Source organism: Dromiciops gliroides, chromosome X (assembly GCF_019393635.1).
Source record: "Dromiciops gliroides isolate mDroGli1 chromosome X, mDroGli1.pri, whole genome shotgun sequence".
Classification (NCBI taxonomy): domain Eukaryota; kingdom Metazoa; phylum Chordata; class Mammalia; order Microbiotheria; family Microbiotheriidae; genus Dromiciops; species Dromiciops gliroides.
The window spans coordinates 27,903,490-27,927,389 of NC_057867.1; the positions used below are offsets into that span (position 1 = coordinate 27,903,490).

At 48.7% G+C, this 23,900-nt stretch overlaps 1 long non-coding RNA gene across 1 annotated transcript; it reads left to right on the top strand.

Moving 5' to 3' along the window:
* Window positions 1-18,063: 18,063 nt before the first annotated feature.
* On the top strand, window positions 18,064-21,367 carry LOC122733364. Its single transcript, XR_006353820.1, has 3 exons — window positions 18,064-18,278; window positions 19,972-20,098; window positions 21,015-21,367. It is a non-coding gene; the product is annotated as an uncharacterized LOC122733364 (long non-coding RNA).
* The last annotated feature ends 2,533 nt before the right edge of the window (window positions 21,368-23,900 follow it).

The following is a 23,900-nucleotide window of genomic DNA, read 5'->3' on the forward strand; positions in this document are numbered from 1 at the left end:
TAAAAATCTCTCTCAGGAAATTAGTAAAATAAAATAAAATAAAGTCAGGGAGCTGGGTTCAAATCTCATCTCTAATGGTTATTGTCTGCCATGGTCTTTGGAAGGTTGCTGTGCAACTTTCTGGATCTCACTTTCTCCATCTATGAAATGAAAGAATCCCACTGGTTAGTCATTTAAGTTGCCCTTCGAGCCCCAGAGTGAAGAAGAGATTTCTTTTCTATCAGATGTTTATTTGATGAGATCCTCAATCCCTTTTCTTCTTCATAATAACTCATTTGCTCTGTGCCGCGGAGCCTGCTCCCACCCACCATGCACCTCTCCACTGTCCTTTGAGTGATGCTAAACTTCAATCCTTTCGAGACTGTGTTTCATGCTCTGTGACTCATAGCTAAGCATCAACACAGACAACATTTGTACTAAAAAAGAGAAGTCTCCATGGATCATCAGAAGTTTGGCATCATCAAGGGAACTTTAGAATTCCCCAAAGGCAATTCTGCCCAGCCTCTTTCTTCTGTTTGATTCAGGACTGAACTTGTGGTCCATTTACAGTGTCTGGCCAAGAAATAAAAATAGATCCTGAGCCGTGAGCATGCTAAGCTGGCTCTTTAAAAGTGTGTCATCATCTCGACAATAGGTAGACTTCATCTACCTGATTTGTATTGGGTGGACAATTAGGCCATATTGTGGACGGCTTCTGGCTCTTGGTCAAAAGTCCCTGCGATGTTCTCAAATTCAATACCAACCACAAATGGAGCGCATCAAAACCCTTCACAGGGTCTCTGCCTCCCTGGTTTATTCCTCACTTCATATTAAAAATCAGAGGGTTGGGGGTGGCTAGGTGGCGCAGTGGATAAAGCACCGGCCCTGGATTCAGGAGGACCTGAGTTCAAATCCAGCCTCAGACACTTGACAGTTCCTAGCTGTGTGACCCTGGGCAAGTCACTTAACCCCAATTGCCCCGCAAAAAAAAAAAAATCAGAGGGTTGTAAAATCAGATTTTTCTCTGCATTTCCAGCTCTTAGGGAACCTGAGATCATGTTGATACATGCCTGGAAGGTACCTTGTTGGAAGTGATTTGTCTATACCAGCAAATGGAAAGGAGAGCAGGAGCTTGGATTCTCTCCGAATTTCAATCAGTTGTGTGATGAGATGGGGACACCAATGCCCTCTGTTCTAGAACAGCTCAGGGGGCAGCTAGGTGGTACAGTGGATAGGGCACCAGCCCTGGAGTCAGGAGGACCTGAGTTCAAATCTGGCCTCAGACACTTGACACTTACTAGCTGTGTGACCTTGGGCAAGTCACTTAACCCTCATTGCCCAACCAAAAAAAACCCAAAGAACAGCTCATATTGTGTCACAGTGGGGGAATCAATAAATATTTGTTGAATTGAATTGCTGAAGTTTATCGTTGGGCAGATTGCAGTCAGGAAATCAAAGAATTAGAAAGCTCGCATCTCATGGGGCTTGGAGACTGACTGGGTGTTGAACAAAGGTCCCACATCCAGAGCAGCAACGGTCAAGTTACTATTTAGAGATAGTTGAAATACTGTGTGTTTTTGATCCCCTTCTGTCTCCTTTCCTGACATGTGGCTGCCATCACTAGGGAGGGGGTGGAGGGGGCAGGCTCTGCTGTCCCTTGTCCCATGGCTGCCCTGGACAAAGACTCCACTGCTAAGTGACTGACCCACCGGGGTCGATCCCTCTGTGCTTCCCTAGGCCAGAACTCAGTGGAAAGGCACCAAGGGCTCCTGATGCTGCCAGAACCAGGCTCAGAACCTCCCCAGCTTGATGGAAACTGCCATGGTGTGCTCTCCACTGGCAGAGCCTTGGACAACTGAGGGTCACTGCCCCGGTGCCAGCAGGACCCCCCCCAGCCCACCCTGGGAGGATCCAGGTGTAACCCTGAAGGGGCTACAGAAATGGGAGACGGGCTGATCATTTTACCCTCTCCCCTTTCTCGTCCAATCTTTCCTCTGCCTCCCTTCTTGCTTTCTGTCTGCCAGAAGCCTGCTTACCAGTGGCCCCTAGAGGTGTAACTGAGCCAGGCAGAAGGACCCAGACATTGCAGAAGTAGCTGGGCCTTGTCTTCTGGCCTGAGTCCCCCTCACCCCACCCCAGCCCACCTTCTGCCATCAGCCCTTGGGGTTCTGTCCATCTGACCTGGAGGGGTGGGGAGGGTCTCCTCCATGGTACCTGAGTCCACTCTAGGGGAGCCCAACTGCCTCCAACCTAGGAAATCCAGAGAGAGTATGGTGGAGTGCTTTGGTGGCAAACTCTGATAGAGACCAGGGCGGGGCACCAAACCATGCCCAAGGATCCCTGGGGGCCACAGGTGGACTTAATTTTACAATGTATTATTAGTGATGTTTCATTGTATTTTTATTTATCTTGTTAACCATTCCCCAGTGACATTTTGACTTGGTTTAGTTGGGTCCACTCAACAGGGTTGTAGGCTTCATGTGGTCTGCAGGCCATGTTTGACACTCGTAGTGAAGTGGCCAGGGCACTGAACTTTGAGGAAGGAAGACCTGAGTTCAGATGCCATCTCAGTCACTTCCTAGTTACGTGACCCAGGACAAATCATCTTGCCTCCTTAGGCCTCAGTTTCCTTCTCTGTCAAGTAAAGAGGTTGAACTGAATGGCCTCCAGGTCCCTTCCAGCTCTAGGATCTTGTGTGTGACCTTGGGCCCAGTGCCTGTCAGCCCTGGCTGTGGTCCTGCTGTTCAGGGGAAAATTGGAAGCAGATGGCCTGGAGCAGAGGTGCTTGCTTCTCTTCCCTCCTAACAGCTTGTGGGGCTGACTGTGGCTTCTGAGGTTTTCTAATGGAAAGAACACTGGTGACCTACAGGGATGGTTTGAGGCCCCGGGAAGCAGCGCGCTGGATGGTCCCTGTGCCACATGTGCCAAGACAACCATAGGAAATGGATGCTCCAGCCAGGGGCCATTAGCCCGGGATGGGGAGGCAGGATCATCACCCAGGCGGCCACCTTTCTCCTCTTCTAGGGCCTCACACCAACTGTCAGACAAAGGGTGAAAACGAATGGGGTGTTTGCTTGCCGTTACATGATGTGTCCAAACACTTCTTGTAGTGGCTTTGCTATAAAAAGTGTTTCCAAGCAGGGCTGAAATGTGGCTGAAATGCCCAGCACTGGGGGCCAGTGCTCAGCAATCCCAGCCTGCTCCTTCTGGCTGACTTTGTCTCTCCCCCAAAGCAGGTCCCCATTGAAGGTGGAGTGAAAGGATCCCATTTGTGCTTCCTTCTTTTTCTGTTCTCTTTCCCCTCCCCCTCCCCTTCTCCCCCTTTCCTCCCTGCCTTCCTTCACTCACTCAACTTCTTTCATTCAGTATGTGTAACTTGAAGCTAATTTGTGGCCCTGGAGATCTGCCCAGAGCCACAGATACAGAATCTGTGTCATTCTTAGTGAAACACGCCATGGAATGAACATCAACCTTAAGTGTAAACAAACCTAAGTTAGAAAGAAAGAAAGAAAGAAAGAAAGAAAGAAAGAAAGAAAGAAAGAAAGAAAGAAAGAAAGAAAGAGAAAGGAAGGAAGGAGGGAGAGAAAGAAAGAGAGAGAAACAAAGAGAAAAAGAAAGGAAGGAAGGAAGGAAGGAAGGAAAGAAAGAAAGAAAGAAAGAAAGAAAGAAAGAAAGGAAGGAAGAAAGAAAGAAAGGAGGACAAACAGAAAGAAAAAAGACAGAAAGAGGAAAGAGAGAAAAATAGTGAGAGAAAGAAAGAAAGAAACAGAAACAAAGAAGGAAGAAAAGGAAGGAAGAGAAAAAGAAAGGAAGGAAGAGAGAAAGAAGGAAATAGAAAAATAAGGAAGGAAGAAATAAAGAGAAAGAAAAGGAAAGGAAGGAAGAGAAGAGAAAAAAGAGGAAGGGGAGGGAAGAAAGGAAAGACACAGAAGGGAGGATAGAAAGGAAGGAAGAGAAAGGGGAATAAAGAAAGAAGGAAGGAAGGAAAGAAAGAAAGAAAGAAAGACAAAAGAGGAGGGACGGAAGGAAGGAAGGGAGAGAAAGGAAAGAAGGAAGAAAGAATGCTGGTCTGAGAGTCAGAAGACCCAAGTTTGCATTTCAACCCTAATATCTAATGATTTTATGAGATTTTAAAGACCTGTTTTCTCCCTGTGGGTCCCAGTCTCTTCCTTTATAGAGTGGTTGGGGTTTGGGGGGAGAGAAGCAAGTTATACTAGATGCTCACTAATGTCCCCTCCAGTTCTTCCATTGTATATTCTCTTTTCTAAGGGCCCTCCCAGCTCTGACATCATGTGCTCTAAGGTCTTGTCAATGTCTGACATTCTATGTTCTCATGTCTCTCCACACACTGCCATTCTGTAGTCTAAGGTCTAGTCCTGCTCTAGCATTCTTTGTCTTGAAGTCTATTTTTTATGATTCAGTCAATTCTCTCTTGGGAGTTTGGTTTGTTTGTTTATTCAAGTGGAGGGAGAGTTGGAAGGTGAGAAGGGCCCTTTCCCTGTGCTATGTTCCTGGGGTTCCTCTAAGGTCTCTTAACTGAGTTGGGTATCAACATGGTGGGGAGCCAGATATGATTGCTAAATCTCAATGGTAGTTAGTTTGTGGCTAGGAGCCATTGTGTGGTGTTGGACAATCTGTAACCAGTCTGTCTCCACTGGACCCCCTAGATGAGTCACTAGCCTACATGCCTCAGTTCTGGACAGGAAATGTAAGCTCTCTGGACCATTGTGAGCTTGGGCCTTGATTCTCACAACTTTCTATCGCTTTCTGACTTCTGTGATTTTTCCACAATGAGCCAAAGAAAGAGTGTTATCGCTCACATCAAAGATGTGATATTGTTGTTATTCATTCTTCATTCTCAAAGAGGACCAAAGACATCAGGAAGTGATGTCTTGACTTGCAGTGAATTGGATTTAAGTGAGGAAGGCTGTGCAAAGTCATCCACCTCACTCTCTCCTCCGGAGCCATCTGGATCCAGTGGGGAGATATACATCAGATGGTCCCAGATGCAGTGGGAAACCTTGGCTTTTTTAAGCTAAGGTCTTTCCCAGGTCTGTTTACCTGAGGCAACACCCATTCAGTGATTAAAGGCTAGGTAAGAAAGGGCAGCTGGATGACACAGTGGATAGAGCATTAGCCCTGGAGTCAGGAGGACCCTAGTTCAAATCCAGAATTAGACACTAGCTGTGTGACCCTGGGCAAGTCACTTAACCCCAATTGCCTCTAATAAAAAAAATTATAAAAAAAAAAATAGAGAAGCATTTCTAAAGGATGGGACAGTGGTTAAAACAAAGATAATAGAGGCCATCCATCCCAGAGGTGTAGAACACGTGACCTGTGGACTACAAATGCCTGCCACACTCCCTATTTGCAGGAACAAGATTAAAATGTAATTGGGAAACAAAAATGTAACCTAGATAATATTGATTTGTGGTTTCCTAAGTCAACACGTGGCCTGCAGGATACTGTTTCTATTTGTGTTTGACACAATTGTCTAGAGAGTTCCAGTTCACTGCCATGTCCTGCTCCTTGGACAAGAAAGATGGCAGTCCCTATCATTGCTGGGCATCTCCTACTCGAAGCAAAGCAAATGAATTACTCAGATAGCTAGAGTCAGATGAGAAGGGAATGGGCTTCTTCGGCATGATCTGGAATATATTTGCCTTTGAGGTGTTTAACCTAAAGGGTGTTACGAGTCTTGGGGAGACCGTGTAGGACTCCATGGGAAAGAGGAACTCGTGAGAAATGACAAAAGGTTGCCATAACAGCAGTCCCAAAGTCAAGTCCCTTTGGAGGATGGGGGCAGGGTGTGTTGGTGAGCTGATAGGTCAGTTGGGTGTTGGGCATACGCCCGAGAGTCCTTAATGTTTATGTACTTCCTGGCCAATGAAATAAAGGCCATCTGGTAACCATTGACAATATCGTATGTCGTCAACCAGTGAAGGATTTGGGGACCCCTAAATATGAACTAAGCGAGCTTTGTTTGAGAGACCTTCCTAGATTAAACCAGAGAGGCACAAGTTCATGGAAGAGCAGTTGATTTTTCAAGGATGGGCCCTTGGGGCAGTCAAGTGGCACAGTGGATAGAGCACCCGCCCTGGACTCAGGAGTACCTGAGTTCAAATCCGGCCTCGGACACTTAATACTTAACTAGCTGTGTGATCCTGGGCAAGTCACTTAACCCCAGTTGCCTCACTTAAAACAAAAAAACTAAAAAGGATGGGCCCTACAGGATGAACTCAAAGGAGTCTGAGCACAGGGCCCCCTTTGGGCTTCCTTGGGTTCCAAGTCTCAGAGAGGAAAATAATGGCTTCATTTTTCTATAATTTCTCATTCATATCTCAGAACGATAGTGGAAACCTAGACAAGCATTCATTTTCATTTTCACACTCCATAAGAGCGTGACTTCTGAAATAAACTCTTTCTAGAACCAAGTTTTATTTATAGAAAATAAAGTTATATTTACCCAACATTATTGTTGTTGAGTCATTTCAGGCGTGTCTGACTCTCCGTGACTCCATTTGGGGTTTTCTTGGCAAAGATATTGGAATGATTTGCCATTTCTTTCTCCAACTCATTTTACAGATGAGGAAATCGAGGCAAACAGGGTGAAGTGACTGGTCTGGGATCACATAGCTTAAGCATATGAGGGTGGATTTGAACTCAGGTCTTCCTCACTCCAGGTCCAGCACTCTATCCACCTACCCGCCCAATATACTTTATCATGAACATAACCTCAGGCTCAATATGTGTAAATCAAACTAAATTATTATTTGAATATAAAAAATTAGAACTATCCAAAAAACACACTATAAGCGAGGGTCATTAACCTCTATGGAGTTTACAGTAATGATGATATCTAATCAAAGATAGAGCCGTACTTTTAGAGTCAGGAGAGACTTGATTTTCTTTTCTTTTCTTTTTCTTTTTCTTTTTTTTTATTATTATTTTTTTTTGCGGGGCAATGGGGGTTAAGTGACTTGCCCAGGGTCACACAGCTAGTAAGTGTTAAGTGTCTGAGGCCGGATTTGAACTCAGGTACTCCTGAATCCAGGGCCAGCGCTTTAACCACTGTGCCATCTAGCTGCCCCCTTTATTTAATTTTTTGCAGGGCGTTGAGGGTTAAGTGACTTGCCCAAGGTCACACAGCTAGTAAGTGTCAAGTGTCTGAGGCCATATTTGAGACTTGATTTTAAATCCTCCCCCTTTAACTTGTGCTGCTAGGTGCCGTTGCCGTTGATAGAGCACTGGGGTTGGAATCAGGAAGACCTGAGTTCAAATCCAGCCTCAGACACTTCCTAGCTGTGTGACCCTGGGCAAATCACTTCACCCTGTTTGCCTCAGTTTCCTCATCCGTAAAATGAGCTGGATAAGGAAATGGCAAAGAACTCTAGAATCTTTACCAAAAAAAAAACCAAACAAACAAACAACCCCAAATGGGATCAGGAAGAGTTGGACACATCTGAAATGACTCAATAACAAAAAAACAGAAAAAGAAACCCTGTAACTTTCTTATTGTGGAATTGTGGGCAATTTGCTTCTGAGCCTCAGTTTCTTTATCTGTAAAATGAGAATAAGAAAACTCGTAATATCTACCTCACAGGGTGATTGTGAGGTTTGCTTAATACATGCTTCATGACCGCCTTAATTATCATAATTATTATTCACTGGCTATATCTCTGCCCCGTTAGGGCCTCTGGATTCCTTCTCTTCCACACTCCAAGGCCATCTAGATGTCCCAGGGTAGATGTGACTCGCCTCCCCCCAACCCCCAATCTCTCATTCCTTCTTCCCTTACTCCCACCAACTTATTCCATTCTAACTTGTACCACCTCTTCCCCCTGCTAGATCACAAAGGGCTTAGAGGCTCAGATTGTGACTTTGCATTCCCAACATTGAGTCCAGGCCCTTGTGCATAGTAGGTTTTTAATATACATTTGTTGACTTGGGTTGATTTGAACCCAAAGGGGGGAAGAGGGCCAAGGTCAGAGAAGAGAGGAAATTTTGCAAACTCACTTCATTGGTGATGTGGGCATCTATTTCAGGATCTTCGTAACTAACAGGCTTGGTTCTTATCACCCTCAAGTACAATTTCACAAGAAAAACCTTGGCCTTGAAGAAACATTCTGGGAGCGGGGAGGGGGAGGAAGGAGGGGAGCAGCATTGGCAGCCGTTGACCTCCAATAATAGCAAGCGCCCAATGGAGTTTCTACAGTACTTTCTCAACGTAGGGACCATGGGATTAGATGAGACAGAGCCAAAGGGGATACCTCAAAAGCCAGATACTCCAACTCCCTCATTTTACAGAGGGAGAAACTGAGGCACAGGGAAGGGAAGAAACACATAGGATCCTAAATCTAGAGACAGAAGGGACCTCAGAGGCTATCTGGTCCAACCCCCTCACTTTACAGAGGGAGAAACTGTGGCCCAGAGAAGAGAAATGAATCATCCAAGGTCACACAGGCAGTGAAGAGCAGAATGAAAATTTCAATCCATGTTCCCTGCCTCCAAATCCCTTTCCATGCTAGAATATCAAGTTCATGTGAAGAAACTGAGGCCCAAAGAATGAAGTGACTTGCCCAGTGTCACCCAAGTAGCAGGGACAGGTTCTTGAACCCAGATCCTCTCAGTTTAAATCCAATGCTTTTTCTATGCCTGGCAGATGGTGCATTATTATCCTTGCTTTATGAAGAAGGAAACTGAGGCTCAAGGAGCTTTAGTGACTTCCTCAAGGTTACACATCTAGTAAGTGTTAGAAGGATTATAATCCAGATCTCCTGGGTCCTCCTTTGTCTGTGCTGCCCCCATGTGGCCACGCTGTCCCCTACCCAGAATCCCCTGGGTTGGAGGCCCCCTGCCCAGCAAATCTGCGGACCTACTCACTCCTCTTTCTCCCCCGAGTGCTCAAAGAGACTGCTCTGTTTCTCCACAGTTAGTGAGGTGGGGGAATGAATTGGGCCAGGGCAGAAGGCAAATGAAGAGTGACAGAACCAAGAACCAGAAGGGGAAAGGGCTTGAGCAAGTAAGAAGACCTGGGCTCAGCTCCTCAGTCTCCTGTGTGACCTTTGGCAACTCACTGAACCTCTCCGGGCCCCAGTTTTCTCATTTCTACAAGGAGGGGGAGTGTATCAGCTAGCTCTAAGTCACCTATATTCTATGTTTTGAGCAATCGATCAATAATCAACATTTATTCAGGGCCTCCTTTGTGCCAGGTACTGTGTTGGGTCATGGAGCCAGAAAGATAGAGAATGAAATAGTCCCTACTTTCTATTCTGATGGGGAGTGTATGCAAAATAAAGATAACAAGAATAAAGACAAAGGAGTTAAGCACATGGTAGTTAGGGAGGGAGGGCACTAGCAGTTGGAGAGGTCAGAAAAATCTTCATGCAGAAGTTGATACCTGAGCTGCATCTTAGAGAGGGACTCAGCAAGGTAGAGGTGAGGAGGGAGAGCATTCCGGGCATGGGGCACAGCCAGTGCAAAGGCCTAGAGATGGGAAATGTAATTCCATACATAAGAAACAGAAAGAAAGCCAGTTTGGTTGAATCATAGAGTGAGGGAAAGGGAGTGATGTCCAATGAAGCTGGAAAGATCCAATGGGGCTTTAATGATCTATTCTCCTTTGACTTGAGAACAACAGGTCCTATCTTGACTCAAAAGCCAGGCCTGGGGGCCCTATGTTTAGCAGAATTTATCCTCTCAAACAACATGCTTCCGTTTTTTTCTGCTTCCTTAAATTATTGAAAGCTAAGAAAAGCTTTGTTGACATCAAAAAGAAGAGCTGGGTTAGTTATCGAAGAGGACACCAGATGTCTTACATCCTCCTCTCCTCCCCCCATGGCTTCCCCTTTGTTGGGGCTGCCCTGCCCAAAGTAGAATGGGCTTCCTTGAGAGGTAACAACTTCCTCTTTACTAAAGGTCTTTAAGAAGAAGCTGGATGACTAATGGCTGGGTATATTGAGGAGAGTCTTGTTCAGTTGTGGCTTGGGCTAGATGGCTACTGTGGACATCTTCCAGCTCTGAAACTTGACTTCTCCCAATAGAAAGTCTTTTAGTTCTGGGGAGAGAATCCTTTCCACTTGCCCCACACCCCTTCTCCCTTCAGTCTGTTAGAGCTTTGATGGATAGTCCTGCCAAGAAGAAGGGATCATTGTATTCAGAGGTGATCCAAGCCTCTCTACCTATGAGGTGCTAAACAGGAGAATTCAGAATTCAAACCCAGGTCCTTTTCTGGCAATCTAGTGCTTTTTCAGGTCATAAGATCCTAGATCTAGTGCCGGAAGGAAACTGAGAATTCAGCTAGTCCAATGACATCATTTTAGAGGAGGAGAGTGGGAGACCAGGGAGATGAGAGGATTGTCCCTGGTCGCTCATGGAAACCTAGATCTTGAGCTAGAAGGGTCCTTAGAGGCCACCCCCTTCATTTTACAGATGGGAAACCTGAGGCTCCAGAAAAAGAAGTTACTTGACCAGACTGAAGTGTCTGAAGCAGGATTTTAACCCGGATCTAGTTATTCCACCAGGCTGCAACTGAATGATGCTGCTTTTCAGATTAAATGCTTCCTTTTCCCTCATCTCTTGTCTCTAATCAGTTACCAAGTTCTGGCAATTCTACTGCCATAATAGCCTTCTCCCCTCTCTCCCACTGACACCAGTGAAAATCAAGTCCCTTGTTACCATCTGCCTAATGCAATTGGCTCAGAACGGTTCTCTATTTACTCTCTACCTGCTCCAATAGTCCTGCACATACATGCACTCACTAATTCCCCTGTTTGGCATGGAAAGCTTTGGACCCAACCTAAAGTCTGGCCAAAATCACCTCTTCTCCTGGGTCTCCATTTCCTACCTCCATGCCTTTGTACAGGCTGCTCCCCATATCCTCAGCTTTGCCTCTCAGAATCCCTAGCTTCCTCCAAAGCTTAACTCAAATGCCACCTCATCCAGGTGACTTCTGACCACACCCTCCCAGCAGCTGCTGGTCTCCCTCCTCCGAAAGAAAAACCAACTCACCTTATAATTATCTTCTATCTACCTATGGGCGTGCATGCTAGCTCTCCCATTAGAATGTAAACTTCTTGAGGGTCTGGGCCCTTTGGATCTCTGGATTTTCCCAGCACCAAGTACGGTGCCTAGCAGAGGGCTTAGCACAGTAGATGTGACTGACTCTTTCAACTAACCAACAAACATTTCGTCAACTCCTCTTGTGCAGAGTTTGGGGCTGGGCTCAGGAGGGAAGGTTTAGATAAGACATTCCATGTCCTCATGGAGTCTAGCACAGGAATTCTTTTTTTTTTTTTTTTTGGTGAGGCAATTGGGGTTAAGTGACTTGCCCAGGGTCACACAGCTAGTAAGTGTTAAGTGTCTGAGGCCGGATTTGAACTCAGGTCCTCCTGAATCCAGGGCCGGTGCTCTATCCACTGCGCCACCTAGCTGCCCCATTAGCACAGGAATTCTTAACCAGGGCTCCACTGAGGTCCATGGATAGATAGATTTCAAGGATTCTCCGACCTTGCCTTGGGTAGGGAAAAAACATCTTGCACCTTTATTTTCACTAACATCTAAGGAAAATTTAGCCCTCCCTTCAGTTATTAGAAAATGGGATTGTGAGAAGGGGCTTTCCCAGACTGCCCACGGGATTGTGCCTGGCACGACAAAGGTGAAGAAGCCCCAGATGGGCAAAAGCCTTAAACTAAGGCAATGAGCTTGGCATGAAGATGATCAGGGAAGTGGCTCTGTGCTGCCTAACTCTCAGTCAATCAACAAGCTTCTATTAAATTAGCCAGGAACACAGGCACAGGGGAGACAGCTGCTTAAAGGTACCTACATGGCCCAGTGCCTAGAGCTCTGGGTTTGGACTCAGAAAGAACAGAGTTCAAATCTGACCTCAGACGCTTAACTAGCTATGGGACGCTGGGCAAGTCACTTCACCTCTGCCTCGGTTTCCCCATCTGGAAAATGGGAATAATGATAGCACCAACCTCCCAGGGTTAGAGTGAGGAGTAAAGGGGATTCTAATTGTTGAGAATTCAGCACAGTGCCTGGCACATAGTAATTGCTGACATTTATACAGTCCCTGCTATGTGGCCGGAGGGTACCTACCTAGGTGCTGCAGTGGATAGAGTGGCAGGTCTGGACTCAGGAAGACTCATCTTCATGAGTTCAAATCCAGCCTCAGACACTTTACTGTGTGACCCTGGGAAAGTCACTTAAACCTATTTGCCTCAGTTTCCTCATCTGTCAAATGAGCTAGAGAAGGACATGACAAACCGCTCTAGTATCTCTTGTCAAGAAAACCCCAAATGAGGTCATGGAGAGTTGGACACAATTGAAAACAAAACTTCCTGACTCCAGGCCCAGTGCTCGATTCTCTGTGCCAGCCAGCCAGCCCACAGTAGGCACTACATAAATGCTTATCCCTTTTTTATGAATATACAAAAGAAAACAATCCCTATTCCCAAGGAGTTAACATTAGCCTGACATTCAAGGCTCTCTAGAATGTGGCACCCACCCTCCTTTTCCCAGCTCTCCATTCTCTGCGCCAGCCAAACTGGGTGGTTTGCCCTCGCCCACACATGCTGCTGCTCATCCGATGCCCATTGATCTTTTTGGGGGAGGCAATTGGGGTTAAGTGACTTGCCCAGGGTTACACAGCTAGTAAGTGTCAAGTGTCTGAGGCCAGATTTGAACTCAGGTCCTCCTGACTCCAGGGCCAGTGCTCTGTCCACTGCGCCACCTAGCTGCCCCAATGCCCATTGATCTTGATGCCCAAAATGCCCTTCCTGGCCCTTTTTCCCTTCCCCGTCATCTCTGCTGTTGGAAATCCCACCTATCCTTTCAAGGTCACCTCCTCCAGGAAGCCTATCCCGACTTACCCCCTGCCCCGGCCTCATATATGACAGGCCTTCTCCCCAGACCTCACATAGAATGTAGTTGTTGCCTTGGGTACTTGTCATGCTCTGGTTTTGGGCACCTTGCAAACCAATACAAGACGTGAGGGCAGCAAGGAGATCTTACTTCCTTTTGTACCTCTCTGGTGACAACCATGGTATCGTGCACAGAGAAAGCGTCAGATAATAATTGTGAGGAGACAGGAGCGTGAGCTTCAGAAGCAGCTTGGGATGTCCCAGAGGTAGAGATTAGTCTGGCAGGCCCAGCCCCAATCCTCCGAGCTGGTTCTAACTCAAAAATGAGGGGGGTCCCTTATGTCCCTTCCAGCTCAGAAATTCTGGGATTTCATGGTCACAGAGCCCATAGCTGCCATCCCTGGGGCCCAAAGCCTTAGCCTCTCCTGACTTGGGTCTGGGAGGGGGAGGGGGACGGGCCCGGGTGGCTTATCTTACACCACCTCTCTCCTGTGATGGGGTTTCCAAATAGCCTGCTCACAAACCTCAAGCCCTCAGCCCGGCCTGCAGAGTCATTGTGGAAGGGAAGTCCCATTTACCACAGCCTAGACTCTAAGCCACTTCAGTTGCTCAAGAGTGACAGTTAGGCTTTTCATCAGCGCCCTCCCCCTCAACCCCACTTGCCCTTTCCCCAACATTCCTTCCCCTCCCCCTTGGCCTCCAGTAACAGAAGCTTGGGTTCTTTCTCCAGCACCCAACTTCCTTCAGGGATGGCCCCATAAACTCTTGGGACATCCTCTCAATCTCCCAACATTGGGGGAGACTCTCAATTCTACCTTCCCCAGATGGCTGGGCTTCTCTGAGGACCCCTGAAGTACTGAGTCACAGCAAAACCTTAGCTTCTTCTGCCACACTGAATCTGAAAGTGCTAAATCCACAGGGTCATGAGTGGGGCCTATGGGAAAGCTTCAGGATTCTATCATCTGGCTAAACCCAGTAGGGGGAGATTCCCTGCACTGCTCCATGGGGGGGCCTGGCCTGTCTCTGACCCTGCAGTAAATCCTAGTGCATTGTTTGAGGCCCCTAGTGATTAAGGAAATTGCCCAGAGCCCTGTGGCTCTGGAGTTAATGTGTCCAAGGTGAAATTTGAACCCCAATTTCCCAACTCTTTAAACTCACCATTTTCTCTACCTCTCTGATGATATTGCTGTTATTGCTGACAAGGGATCACCCTACCTCCCACTCAAATAACTCTAATTATTATTGTTACTATTATATATGCCCATTCTACTTGGAATGAAGTTATCAGATTGGAGAGCTGGAAAAGACCTTGGTCAATCCAGCTCCTAGCCCATAGGGTCCCCTCTCCAGGCTTCTTGTCCATGGCCATCCAGAGCTTCACCGAGTGGGAGCCGCCATCTTCCTCAGATGTGGCCAATTCCATTTGGGGGCAGTACTGATCATCAGGAAGTTTTTCCTGAATTTGCCCCTTTGCACCCCCACCCAGCTCCCTTCGAAGGCTGTTTCCAAAGACAGATGCACCATCCCTATCTCCAGAAGGACTACCCACTCCCTTATTCCTGAACCCCAGGCCTCAAGAGCACATTCATTTCCTTGGTTACCACAGCATACTATGGAGTTTGAGGTCTGTGTCAACCCCTAAATCTTTCTCAGATGAACTAGTACCTGGCCAAGCCTCCCCTACCTGGTACTTGTGAAATCAATTTTTTAACCTAGACACATTTTTTGGTAACTACATGTTAACATTACCTATATTCTATTGTGGTTTTAGTTATTTTGTTAAGTATTTCCCAGTTACTTTTTTTAGAGACAATTGGGGGGGGGGCAGTTTAAGTGACTTGCCCAGGATCACACAGCTGGTTAAGTATACGAGGCTACATTTGAACTCAGTTCCTTCTGACTCTGGGGCTGCTGGGGCTTCGATTCACTGTGCCACCTAGCTGTCCCATTTTCTTTTAAACCTTGCCCTGCCCCCTTCGCTTATTTAGACATGAAAGAATGCTGAATTCCCTCTACAGTGGATCGACAAGAACATGAACGGGGCAGATGGAGAAAAGTAGTTCATAGGAAAGGTGATCCCTAGTGAATTTCATCTGATTTGACTCAGCCCAATGTTCTGGCCCATCCAGCCCTTCTTGGATCCGGACTTTGTCATCCAGTGCGGTGTTCACTCTCCCTCCCCATTGTTGTCATTTGCAGATTCTATGAGTTCGCTACCTCTGTCTTTAGCCAACTCATGGATTAAAATATTAAACATCCCTGGGCCAAGCAGAGATCCCTGAGGTATTCCAGTTGACATGGAACCATTAAAAGCTACGGTGTGTGCAACTGAGAATATTTGTAAAAGCACTCGGCATGGTATCTGGCCTCATAGGAGCACTATATAAATGCTTCTTCCCTTCCCTTCCCTTCCCTCCCCTTCCCTCCCCTTCCCTCCCCTTCCCTCCCCTTCCCTCCCCTTCCCTTCCCTTCCCCTTGTTAATTATCTCTTGATAAAATCAAGAAAATCTTTTCCTCACACCTGGGCTGCCCCAATAGTCACATAATTGGAAAAGCTGGCATCAGGAAGGGCCATCAGCAGTCCAGCCAGCACATCAAGGTAATCCCTCGGTTCTTTCCCCCACCTTAGGATGTAATTCATGTGGGCCAGATGATTGGAACACCTCAAGCACACAATCTTCCCTCAAGCCCTGACAGAGATAGCTCAGGCCCATGAGCCCAAGAGCCTTGGGCATATGTTGGTGGTAGTGGTGGTGGTGTCTTTTGTTCTCGAAGGGGACCATGATGTGGGAGCGATGTCATGGTTTGCACTGAATTGGATCTAAGGGAGGGAGGGCTGTGCAAAGTCACCAGCCTCACTCCTCCAGAGCCATCTGGGTCCAGTGGCAAGAGATACATCAGGATGACTGGTGATGGCCCCAGGTGTTTCAGGCAATTGGGGTAAAGTGACTTGCCAAGGGTCACCCAGCTAGTAAGTGTCTGAGGTGAGATTTGAACTCAGGTCCTCCTGACTCCAGGGCCAGCACTCTGTCCACTGCAGTGCCACCCAGCTGCCCCTTGGGAATAGTGGGGCTCCACCAACCACCAGGCCCACTTGCAGCCCAGAGCCCACAGTCATTAATGAGGGGAGAAATCACTGTGGCAAAGCGGCCCACCTTCCTCATCTCCACCAGCGACAGGCAGGTAGGTGGGCAGTAGAGCCCTCACAGTGTCAGCGTCCTGCTGACCACCAACCCTGCTGCCAGCTCAGCCTCCACAGTCATTCCCTGAGAAAGCACCATTCATGGAGAAAGGCCCCGCCAATTATCACCCAGCAGTCACCCACAGGGCAGGCAGGGCATCCTGAGGGAGAGACACGTGTGTGTCAGGCCAGTTCCAACCATCACCTTGACCACTATCTCCCCTCAGCTCTTGATGGAGATGTCCAAGCATCCCAAAGCCAAGAGCCTTGGAAATGGTAATGCTTCTAGCCCAGGGCATCTTGGGAAGCAGCCCCGGGGCTGCAGTGATACAACCTGACAGCCATTCTTGCTGGGCTATGGCCACAGTTACCGAAGACCTAGAAAAGAAAGTTCTTGTCACTAAAGTCCTTGGCCCAGTCCAATGATTCGACATCAGAACCCGACAGGATTTTACTGATGGAAATGACATCGAAGAGGAGGCCTGGCCATCTCCTTTGCTGATGCCCCTAAGGACCATGGGGCCCTTCCATCTGATTTGCTGCTGGGACCTTCCCTCCATGTCGTCTCCCTCATTAGAATGTGAGCTCCAGAGGAGCAGGGCTGTCTGATTTTTCTATGTGTGCCCTCAGTGCACACAGCAAGCATTTAGTAAATGCTGTATGCATTCATTCAGTCACTCAAGGACAACTGGGGCTTGCTTGGGAGAGCTAAGTGGTACAGTAGATAAGAGGACTGGGCCTGGAGTCAGGAAGCCCTGAGTTCAAACCTGGCCTCAGACACTTAACGAGCTATGTGACCCCAGGCAAGTCACTGAACCCCATCTGCCTCGATTTCCTCATCTGTAAAATGAACTGGAGAAGGAAATGGCAAACCGCTCTAAGTATCTCTGCCAAGAAAACCCCAAATGGGGTCATGGAGAGTGGGACACACCTGAAAACCAACTGAACAACCCGCAAGAAATAGGCTCTCTTACTGTTTCCTGACTTCGATTTCAGCTCCCGTCCAAAGGAAAAGGCCATTTTGACCTCTGTGGATGCTGCTCAAACGGATCGCCTTCCTCAGACCATCTCTCGTCAGACACGTCCACTTGCTCGATTAATTTGGATGGATTTTCTTCATTCCGAGGGAAGGTTCCCTTCATTCTCAGGGGTATAGTAAGGAAACAGCTGCGGTTTTTAAAAAAGACAGCAATGAAATTTCCTAAACACATCAAACGGGAAAAAAATTTTCGTGAGCTTTCGAAAACAAGATGCGTCAAGCATCCCAAGACATGATGCTTCTTGGGGTCCTAGAACAAACAACAAAAACATTTTCTGAGGTTCTACCTTTCCAAGGAGAACCCAGGAGCCCGTCTGCTGGTTAGCTGGGACTCCTTGTATTCCGACTTTATTTATAAAGGGAACATCCTCCCTGCCACTGCCCCGCCCCAGAAGCCACGGGGCTCTCAATTGGTCCTTGTCCCTTAGAGTGCCAATAGCGAAATTAAAGCCTATAGGGATAGGGTTTGGACTCAGAAGCTAAACTCCCAGCTAGAGAAACTGAGGCCCCAGAATGGGGAATTGACTTACCTAAGGTCACATACTGTGAGTATTACAGAATCACATAGTCAATAGGTTTCAGAGGTCAGGCTCGAACCCAATTTTTTCTGGCTTGAAGGCCGGCTCTCTCTCCACTGGACCAAACTGTGTTTCAACAGACAGTCTAAAACCATGATATTCTTAGCCCCCTTGACCCCTTTCCCACTTCTCTGCCATCATCACTAAGCCACAAGGCCTGGTCTCAGAGAGGGTGATGGGCCCTGCACCATGCCTGTGCTCCATTGGAATAGCCTTGCAGAACCTGGGGTCAGCCCAAACATCTGAGTGCATCCTCATGCAGCCTCGTGCAGAATCAGGGCCATTATCCCCAGTTTACAGATGAGGAAATGGAGGCACTCATAGTGGGAGAACTGGGTCATCCAGGTCAAACTACTAATAAATATTGGAGCCGAGAACTTACTTCACATAATAGGATTCAGAGCTGACCACATGACTCAATCTCCTTGTTTTTACAGAGGAGGAAACTGAGGCCCAGAGAGGGGAAGGGACGCAGAATCAGAGAGCTAGAGTGGAAAGTGACCTCAGAGGCTCTGAACAAAGTATTTACTCTGTGCCAGGGACTCTGCTAAGCACTGGGGAGCCACAGTAAGAGAGAGACCCAGCTCTTGCCCTGGTGCAACTGACAGTCTCGTTGGAGATGACTCGATCGTAACCAGGTACATACAAGCTAGAGATAGGGTAGAAGAAAGCTAGAGAGAAGGCAAGAACAGGCTGAGGCGGGCAAAAGGGGCCTCCTCCAGCAGAAAGTAGCATGTGGTCCCAGTCTTGGAGGGAGAAAGGGAGGGAGAGGTAAAGGAAGGAAGGAATGAAGGAAGGGAGGGAAGAAGGGAGGGGTAAAGGAAGGGAGGGATAAAGGGAAGAAGAAAGGGAGGGAGGGAAGGAGGGGCAAAGGAAGGAAGGAAGGGAGGGAAAAAGGGATGGGTAAAGGAAGGAAGGAAGGAAAGGAGGGAGGGAGGGAGGAAGAGAGGAAGGAAGGAAAGAAAGGAGGGAGGGAGGAAGGAAGGGAAGAAGGGAGGGGTAAAGGAAGGAAGGAATGAAGGGAGGGAGGGAAGGAGGGAGAGGTAAAGTAAGGGAGGGAGGGCAAAAGGAAGGAAGGGAGAGATAAAGGGAGGAAGAATGGGAAGGAAGGAGGGAAGGGTAAAGGAAGGAAGGAATGAAGGGAGGGAGGGAAGGAGGGAGAGGTAAAGGAAGGGAGGAAGGGCAAAAGGAAGGGAGGGAGAGATAAAGGGAGGAAGAATGGGAAGGAAGGAGGGAGGGGTAAAGGAAGGAAGGAATGAAGGGAGGGAAGGAGGGAGGGGTAAAGGAAGGAAGGAAGGGAGGGAGGGAGGGAAAAAGGGAGGGAAGGAGGGAGGGAGGGAGGAAGAGAGGAAGGAAGGAAAGAAGGAAGGAGGGAGGGAGGAAGGAAGGAGGGAGGAAACGTTAGCTACCTACTATGTGCCAGGCCCTGTGCTAAGCACTTCCCAAATATCTCATTTGATCATCACAACCACCCTGGGAGATAGATGCTATTATTACCCCCATTTTACAGTTGAGGAAACTGAGGCAGCCAGCAATTTCACAGCTCATGTGGCTCAGACAGCAGCTGACATCTGAGGCCTTATCTGACCTCAGGCCTTCTGGACTCCCTGCCCAGCACTCTCTCCCCTGTCCCACTGGGGCTGCCTCAGAGAAAGCTAGGGAAAGCAGAAAGCATGAGTCAGGACTCAGCCCCCTCAGAAGTCATCTCTCCAACCTCCTCTCTTTATAGAGGGGGAACCCAGGGCCCAGAGAGGGAATGGACTCAGATGGTGGGACACAAAGCACAAGAGGCTGAGCTGGGAGCAGAAGCGGAATGTTCAGATTGGAAATCTAGGGTTCATTCTGCTACTTCCCTGCTGCCTTCCACCTTAACCCCCAAGGGTTCACTTGGAGAAGGACGATTTGTCCTCCTTCCCTGCTCTCCCCGCTTTCCTGAGTAGTTTGAGAGTTAGCCATTGTCTGGCCTGGTTGCCCATTGAGAACACCAGGCCCAGCCCAGCTTCACTGCTGAGGGAAGCTAGCCAGGGCCTAGGGAAACACTCAGAGCCTGGCGGGGAGAGCTAGGTTCTAGTGAGAGCTCGGCCCTTGGAAACCTACTCTAGAAAGCAGCTCTAGCTCTAAGGTCCTATGTGTGAACTTGGGCTAGTCTCTTCCCTCCCTTTTGGGCCTCAAGTCCTTCCTCTGTTAAGACAAAAAGGTTAGACAAGGCAATCCCCCCAGCTTCCTGCCAGTTTTGACATTCTCTGAAACTTTTCATGGGGAGATAAAAGAAATCATAGCACCTTCCACAAGACCCTCATCTCCACCTACTGAATTCTTCTCACCCTTCAGGGCTCAATTCAGGGACTGCTTCCTCCATGAACTTGCCCTGGGATCTTGCAAAGAACCCTACCCTGTGAATCCACAAGCCTTGGCTCTGAATCCCAACTCTGCCATCACTGTCACTATATGACCCTGGGTAAGTCAGTTGCCCATTCCGGGCCTCAGTGTCCCCAGGTGTACAAAGAGGAGGTTTGGATTAGATGAGTCTTAGGTTGTTCCTGGCTCTGTCACTGTATGGGTCTTTCTCATCCGCAAGAGTCTATGATGCCAGTGTCTGAGTCTTCATTTGTAATTGTGACAAAGCTCTGGCCCTGCCCCTTTGGGCTGGGGACAAAGTGAGGATGCTGAGCCCCTGGGGGGGGGCACTGGACTACATGAGTTATAAGATCCCTTTTGGCTCTGGCACCCCCTCTGGAGGGCAGACTTGGGCAGCCTACCACAGGACTCATTGCCAATGTGAAATAAGAGATTTGCTGTATCCTCAGCCCCGGGTCTGGGAATGTCTTACCCTTGCCTTTGTTTCTCTGTTGTTGCTGTCTGTCTCAGACTGAACCTTCGCTGATCTCCCACCCTCAGATCCCTGGGAAAGGCTTTTTTGGTTAGTTTTTGGGGGGATTTTTGTTTGTTTGGCGGGGCAATGAGGGTTAAGTGACTTGCCCAGGGTCACATGGCTAGTAAACGTCAAGTGTCTAAGGCCAGATTTAAACTTGGGTCCTCCTGAATCCAGGGCTGGTGCTTTATCCACTGTACCACCTAGCTGCCCCCCGGGACAGGTTTTTGACCACAGTCTGTGTCCCCCTTCCTCCTCCTCTCCGACCACTGTAACAAGGACCCCCGAGGCCTAAAACGTCACGACTGTGTTCTCTGGGTTCTCCTCTGTCCTGCCCATTGACATGGGGCCTTAGCATCAGGTCCGGAAGGGGTCTTTGAGATATGCAGAAGGAAACTGAGACCTGGAAAAGAAATGACTTACCTCAGGTCACACAGAAAAGAAGTAGCAAAGGCAAGATTAGAAGCCAACCCTTCTGACTTACTTTCCCTTCTTCCTCCAGGCCCAGCTCCAGGACACTTTTTTTTTCCCTCCCATGATGCCCTCAGCATCCTGAGACCCCCTGCTGGGAATCTGAGAATGCCTGGGGCCATTGCTTTCTCTCTCCTGAGCATTTTCTAACCTGTTCAAGTTACCTGTGGGGTATCATGGAAAAAACCTTGTGGCATCCCTGTTGCAGCAGGAGTCGGGGGCCACTTATCTTTTCTCCGGGTAAAATGAGGTTCCTTCCAGCTCTGGCATCCCAGGATCCTCGAATCCCTAGGGAAACACCCCGAGGCCTGAAGATGGACTTCCTCCATGATACCAGCCAAATCATTTTAATAATTTAATAATAATCCAAACCTTTGACTTCAATTCTAAATGCTCATTCAACCAGGCAACTCACTCTAGGCATGGGCCCTCGGGGTCCCCTCGCAGTGTCAGGGGGTCCCATCATCCCACTGGGTCTCATGGAAGATCTTCTCCTCCCAACCAGGAGCCCCATGGGAAGAAGGGGCAAGGGTACTGAAGGTCTTAGGGCCCTTGTTTGGGATGGTCTGGAATTGTAGAGAGCGAACAGGTAAGAAGTCTTTGGTGGACATCCCAATAACAGTGGTCATGGAGCCCCCTAGTGGCAGAAATGCCTTCTGTTGCTAGCTGAAGACAAACTTCAGGACTGAAGGGGGTGGGGCACCTCCCCCAGTGGGCTTCTCTCCTTTGAAAAGCCGTGGTTGGCAGGCTGCAGCCCTCAGACTGGGCCTCAGTCTTGATGGCGCCCCTAGGGCCCAGGGGAGACCTGGGGAGAGACCCCCTATCCCAGGGCCTCCAGGCAAGGGGCCACTGTTCCCAGCCATGGGCTATTTGGGCATTCAAGAAGGTGGCTGGGAGACTTATCCAGCTCCAGAAGGGAGGGGGGAATGACTCAGTTTACCTTGTACAGTCTCTTCTTGGGCCCTCTGAAGGAAAGCTGCCGGCCAGCAGATGTTTCCAGGTTTCCCAGAGATCCCTTCCATGACAAATCCATCGAATTCTATAATAAGAGCTAGAGGAGGCGTTAGAGGCTGAGAAAACAGAGATACTGAGCAGGGAAGTGATTTACCCAGGCTCATTCAACTAGTGTTGGGGGCAGTATTTGAACACTACCATGTTTCATCCCTCTAGAGAGAACCCATGATAACTGGGAAGAGTACTAGGTCCCAGTTCTTCTTCCCCCCCCCCCCATAGCTCTCTGGTAGCTAGCTGGTATAGGGTTCTCATACCATCTCCACAAAGAGATGTGGGGGCGGGGAGGGTAGCACAGTATGACTCCCGGGTACTCCGCCTTGCTTACTTACTCCCTGTGTGTGACCTTGGATAAATCACTGAAAACTCTCTGAACCCGAGATTCCTCATCTATAAAATGGGGAGATTGGACTAGGTGACCTCCAAGATTCCTTCTACCTCTAAATCTGTGACATACCCTTTCCAGGCCTCAGTTTCCCCACTTGTAAAACGAGGGGGCTAGACTAGATGACCTTTAAGGTGCCTTTCACCTCTGTTCTTCCCATCCCATTACTTTAGATGATAGAACCAAAGATGTGAACCTAGAAGGAACCTCAGAAGCTAACTTCCCTCCTCCCATTTTGCAGATGAGAAAATGGAGGCCCAGAAAGATCAAGTGATTTGTCCAGGAGTAGGGCTTAAAATCAGGTCCTCTGACCCCAGACCCAGTGCTCTCCCCTCTAGTTTAACATCCTCACTTTACCAAGAGTGAAATGTGAATCCCCCCAGAGTGAAAGGATTTCCTACACACAGTAGACAACAGAGGCGAATTCACTCCTTACTCAAGGCCTCTGTCTCCAAGTCCAGCGCTGTCCTGGGCTCCCGAAATTGAATGCAGGGGTCGCCACAGCCTTGGTTCTGAACACACAGCACACGTACTTTGCACTGCTCACGCAGTCACAGGGTTGCTGAAAAATTTCTCGAGGAAAACGGGGTCGTGAGTGGAAACAATTGAAGAAGCCCTCGCGTTACACCAGCCTCCCCTAGGAACAGTCACTCTGATTCCCCTGCCACCTTCAGCTCTCTTCAAGCCTCCCCTTCAGTCACGTACATCCCCAACCAGGGATGGCCCCACCCAGCCCTTCCAAACCCTGGGCCCTGGAGGACTCAAATGTGGCAGGAGCGTGCCCCAAGCTAAGATTTACCATCCCCCCACCCCCACCCCCAGGCCCTCCCAGCTCACAAAATCCAGGAAACCACTTGCCTAAAGGCCATCTGGTTTATTCACCATGGATACACCCATCAACAACAATTATCACGGTGGGAGACAAGTCCCCACTGTGGCCCAGAGTTGTTTTCTTTTCCCTTCATCATGGCCCCCTGCTGTTAGAAACGCACCCTTCTGCCCAATACGGCCATGCCATCCATGCAGGGTGACAGGAAGGACAAGGGTGGCCATCTTCCCCAGTTGGGAGGACGGGGCCTTGCTTCCCTCCTTTGAAAAGTGCGGGTCAGCACGCTGCCACCCTCAGGCTGGGTACTGATGGGGCCAGTGCCCCACCTGGGAGGCAGCAGCTGGGACCACAACTCCTCGCCTCGCCACTGTCTCCTGGGGATTGGAGAGATGTCTGGAGGCTGGGGCACACTGTCAGCCAAGGGCTCAGCAATCCCTAGGAAGAAGGGGCCACATGGGTTGACGGGGCGGCCCGGTGGGGCCCAGCGCAGGGACTTCTGGGGTGCTTTGGAATCGACCAGAGAACTCTTCTTGGAGCTGCCTTCCTTGGCTTCTCTGGGGTTGATACGATCTACCCAGCGTAGGCTCTTGGTGGGCCTCACAGAAGTAACCTGACGGGCTGGTGTGGCTGCTTTTCGGTTGCGCCCCATCCCTACAGAGAGAACCAGACAAGAGAGTTAGATGACCTAACTA